General features: G+C 44.2%; 2 pseudogenes; both read right to left on the bottom strand.

Moving 5' to 3' along the window:
* Positions 1-349: 349 nt before the first annotated feature.
* Positions 350-2,236, bottom strand: LOC102915107 (R3H domain-containing protein 2 pseudogene; annotated as a pseudogene).
* Positions 2,237-2,845: 609 nt separating this feature from the next.
* LOC143266736 (R3H domain-containing protein 2 pseudogene) lies at positions 2,846-3,451 on the bottom strand (annotated as a pseudogene).
* Positions 3,452-4,704: the final 1,253 nt, after the last annotated feature.

Here is a 4,704-nt window from a genome sequence, read left to right as displayed (position 1 = left end):
ACTTTTTACCAGAACTTAACAAAAATGAGTAATTCTAGGGAAATCACAAAAATGAGCTGATTGAAACACTTTAAATATATACTGTCCCACAACCAGAATTTCTATTGTTTGGCAATGATGAGTTATAAGTCACTTGTTCTCCTTAAGGACTTCGTATAAGAGAGGTCTATTCTCTGTCAATTTTTACAAGTATTTTTTAAAGTTAAAAATAAAACCATCCCCCAAGTAACTCCCCAAACAATCAATAATGGCTTATATAAAATTTACAGTGAATATACTCAGCAAACACCTGTAAACTACATAATGTGCATGTTTGTCTGTTACAAACCACTGGATCTTGGTGCCAGCTTCATGCAGAATTGTCTGCTTCTGTGTAGCTGATACCTTCAGGGACATCTGTCACTTCCAGCACCATTCCCAGCAGAGCACTTGCTGTCTCTCAGTCGGTGGAGTGCTTGTCTCTTGCTCCGTTTTTTTTTTTTTTTTTTTTTTTTTTTTGCTTCATTCTATTCTGTCCCTGACACACTGTGAATTGACTGGCCATAGAGCAAATGGACAGACTGTGTTGTGATGACTGCCCATTAGAGGGAATGGTGCCCACCATCCTGTGAAGGACCCCCAGACTTGTGGGACTATATGAGGACAGGCAGGAGATTGAGTCCAGTGCAGGCAGCATGGTGACAGGAGAGGGTGCTCGAGACTAAGAGATATGACAGGGCTGTTGCACCGGTGTGTGTTGGCCTGAGGTTACTGTCAGGATTGTACAAGTCTCCAGGCTTCTGACCCTGCTGGTCTACACTGTAATGTCTGCAGTGACTCCACTGGACCATGGGTGGATGTGTGTGTGTGTGTGTGTGTGTGTGTGTGTGTGTGTGTGTGTGTGTGTGCTGTTGTTCTTTAGGCACATTCAATTGCATGATTAATGCACTTGGTCCAGAAGGTGGCGTTCCTGTGCACTGCTCTGCTATCTGTGGTGAGCTTCAGAGAGAGGGAGGCTGAGGTATCTGATACTGATTAGAGCCAGGAGGCTGCACAAACCCTATAGAAGGACATAGACAAGTCTGCTGTGCTAGCAGGATCATACTGAACATGGGTACAGGCCCTGCTGAGAGGCCTCCTTCCACAGGCTGATGTGAGGGATCAGCATGGGCTGTTGGAAAGGTGGCTGGACAATGTTTTGTGAGTCACTGCATAGTAGAGCTTGGTAAGAAGGCAGCAGAGTGAACTGAATTCAGGGCCTTGCATATGGCCTCCCATGCCACTTCTCTGTTTGTTGAGGAGATCCTGGTTCTGAGGCTGCTGGACCCCAAGCACGTAACTTGTGTGCTGCTGGCTAGGAGTCATGAGCTATAAAATAGGCTATTGAGAGAGGCAGCTGTTGACCATGCTGGGGGCTATAGGCCACCAGGTGTGTATATGTGTGCATGCCTGTGTGAGGGGGGAGAGAGAGAAGTGGATATTGCTAGCTTGATACTGTCCAAGGATATTAAAAAATAACTGGAACTGTGGAGGGGCCTGCAGGTAGCCTTGAAGTGACAGGATTCGTTGTGAGTAGGTGGTACAAGGAGAGAGGTGCAGTGGTTGGAAGTAGGGAACAGCTGGCTTATAGAAGTCATGGTGGAGCTAAGTTGCTGAGGATGCTGGGGGAATATTTGGGGCTGGAAGAGAGATGAGAATGAATCAGCTGCCTCAGTTGAATGCCATTTGTCTGAAGGGGATGTTGAGGTCATTTGCCTGCTGTGAAATCATGGGATTATTCAAGGGTGACAGTTGATGAGGAGAGGGGGTCAGAGCAGGAAGTTGTTGCTCTACTGTTGTTACAGCTGGGCAGTACAAGGGAGAAGGCCCAAAAGACTGGTGTGAGATGACCTGGTTACTCATGTTTGGGCCACCTAGTACCGTACCTGGCTGCTACCACTGCTGTTGGCTCTGATGAGGATGGAAATTCCACTGGAGTTTCTTGATTGGGTGATAGGATCACATCATCTGGACTGAACCTTCTGAGCCTGCGCTGCTCTGAGGCCATGGCTCCAGGGATTTGAGTTCACCATCTATGCTACTCTGGCAGTTGCTTGAGGTGTGGCTCAGACTTTCTATTTCCCCATATGTCATTTGGATAACTACTCTAGTCAGTCTCTTGGGTAAAAATTCTCTCTCAGACTCTTTGATATCCTCTCTGTCTTCCATTGATTTTATTCTGCAGTGGAACTCTGATCAGTGTATGATATCCATCCATACTGTCCTCATCTCTCTTGAAAAGAATCTCTATTGATGCAGAGATCCATAGTCAAACACTAGGCAGAACTTGGGGAGTCTTGCAGAGGAGGGGGGAAGAAAGATTGTGGGAGCCAGAGGGGTCAAGGACACCAGGAGAACATGACCCACAGAATCTACTAGACAGGGCTCACAGGGGCTCACAGAGACTGAAGTGGCTATCACAGAGCCTGCATGGATCTGTGCTGGGTCCTCTGCATGCATGCTATGGTTGTTTAGCTTGGGATGTTTGTGGGATTCCTAACAATGGAAACAGAGGTATCTCTGACTCTTTTGCCTTTTGTTGGGACCCTTTCTCTCCTACTAGGTTGCCTTGTCAAGCCTTGATATGAGGGTTTGTGCCTAGTCTTATGGCATCCTGTTATGCCAAGTTCAGTTGATATCCCTGGAAGGCCTGCTGTTTTCTGAAGGCAAGCAGAGAAGTGGATATGTGGGAGAGGGGAAGTGGGTTGTAGGGGATGGGAGGAGAGGAGGGAAGGGAGGCTGGAGTCAGGATGTATTATATGAGAGAATTATAATCATAAAAATGAATTCTCTATTCTCATCTTTTATGAATCCTGAGAACCAATGTTCAAGGATTCTTGCATTGATGATTTTCTTTCCCAGTTTGGTCAACATTGTTGGCCATCTCTAAATAAGTAGCTCCCTGTTGTAATAGCATTGGTGATATGAAATTGTCTGTGGGAACTTCTTGAACAGGTTACTGTTGCCATTAATAAGCTGCAGAATCTCCTACTCTAATTTTCGCAGGATCATTCTATCTCTTGGGCTCTTTTTCAGATTAGCTAAATTCAAATAGGTCTATTCCAGTGGAGTTTGTATATTCTTGGCAGGAGTCTCTAGACAACAATTCCCTTGAGAACTTTTCTTTGCTTTTGACCTTGCCTTCCATTTCAAAGACATCCTTGTGGAATTTCCTCCTCCCTGTCAGAAGGAAGGGTGATACGGAGTTGTATAACAGTGTTATACATACTGTCAGGCTGCGTACCAGCTTGAACTTGGAGTTTGACTTGGTTCTTTTCCTGGTGTAACCATGCCCAGATGTCCTGCTCTGTCTCCTGATATAAACCAATATCTTCAACACCATTCTCAGCTTCTTCCTACTTGGAGTCTTAGATATAAACCTGTTTTTGTTTACAGATTCATCCACCAGGTTTTGTTTTTCTGATTCTTTCATTGTTCCTGGACTTTCCTACATACTGACTGTTTGACATTTCTTTAGCACAATACAGTAGCCTCCATGGATTTCTGAGTAAATTTCTCAGTGAATTCAGTGTGGGTATAGAATCTCATTTAAGGAACAAATTTACTCTGATCTCTGACATAGACACCTGGGTTCATCTATGCAGGTGAAGTGTTCAGAACAGTATTCATCAAGAATAATTTTGAGAGACACTGAGGAACAACAGTGAATAGCCTCTGGCAATTCACCTGGCCAGAAGGGCTGGAGCTGGTGAGTCACCTTATCTTCTATTTCCGCTCTTTGCTCAGCTGCTGCTAGGCCCAGATAACAGGCTGAAGGCTGTGGGGTTCTTTTGGTGTCCTTAATTGGAGTCTGGGGTGTGGAGGTAGGGGAACAGAGAGGGAGAAAGAGTGGGCATCATGAAGGAGGTAGAGAAAGGAAGAAAGAGGGGCAATTCAGAAATGAAGAAAAGCAGGGAAGGTGAAGTCCAAACTTTTTAAAGTCTACAATTTGTCATGTTACAGTATAGAACTATACCATCCCCAAGAGCTCAGGCTTGAAGTTGAAGCTTTTATCAGCATTAGGGTGGTGGGAGATTTAAGAGACGGAACCTGGTACAAGATTTCACTGTGTTTTCCTCTAAGGGGATTCTCAACTCTTTCTCTCTCTCTCCTCTTCCCTTTCTCTCTCTGTCTCTGTCTCTCTGTCTCTCTGTCTCTCTCTCTCTCTGTTTCTCTCTCTCTCTGTCTCTGTCTCTCTGTCTCTCTGTCTCTCTCTCTCTCTCTCTCTCTCTGTTTCTCTCTCTCTCTCTCTCTCTCTCGTGTGTGTGTGTGTGTGTGTGTGTGTGTATCTTTCTCTGTCTCTCTATGTACATCTCTCTTTCATTCTGTTTCTATCCATTTATCATCTGTATGTATGTGTTTTTTCTTTTTATTTCTTTCCTATTGACACAAATATGTGACTAAACCTCCACAATGTATGGTCTTGCCAGTGTTATGGAAAGTACAAACAGTGGACAAAATCACCCAGAAAGAATGTCAAGGATGAAGAATTAGTTCAAGAAAAAAGTATGTTTATATACATGGAAAAGTAGATTATATAAGCATGACTACTCCTGAAAGTGACCCACAAGATAAACAAGAGTCCGTAGGCCAGAAAAGGGATCTGAAATAAAAATGGAAGGTATGGTGAATTTGTTCAATTAAAATGTAGCAAAACATTTCCCCAATTGGAGGAAGAAAAGGAAA

Source organism: Peromyscus maniculatus, chromosome 5 (genome assembly GCF_049852395.1).
Source record: "Peromyscus maniculatus bairdii isolate BWxNUB_F1_BW_parent chromosome 5, HU_Pman_BW_mat_3.1, whole genome shotgun sequence".
In the NCBI taxonomy this organism is placed as follows: Eukaryota; Metazoa; Chordata; class Mammalia; order Rodentia; family Cricetidae; genus Peromyscus; species Peromyscus maniculatus.
Note: the sequence above shows the minus strand (reverse complement) of the source record. Positions and strands in the feature narration are given on the sequence as shown.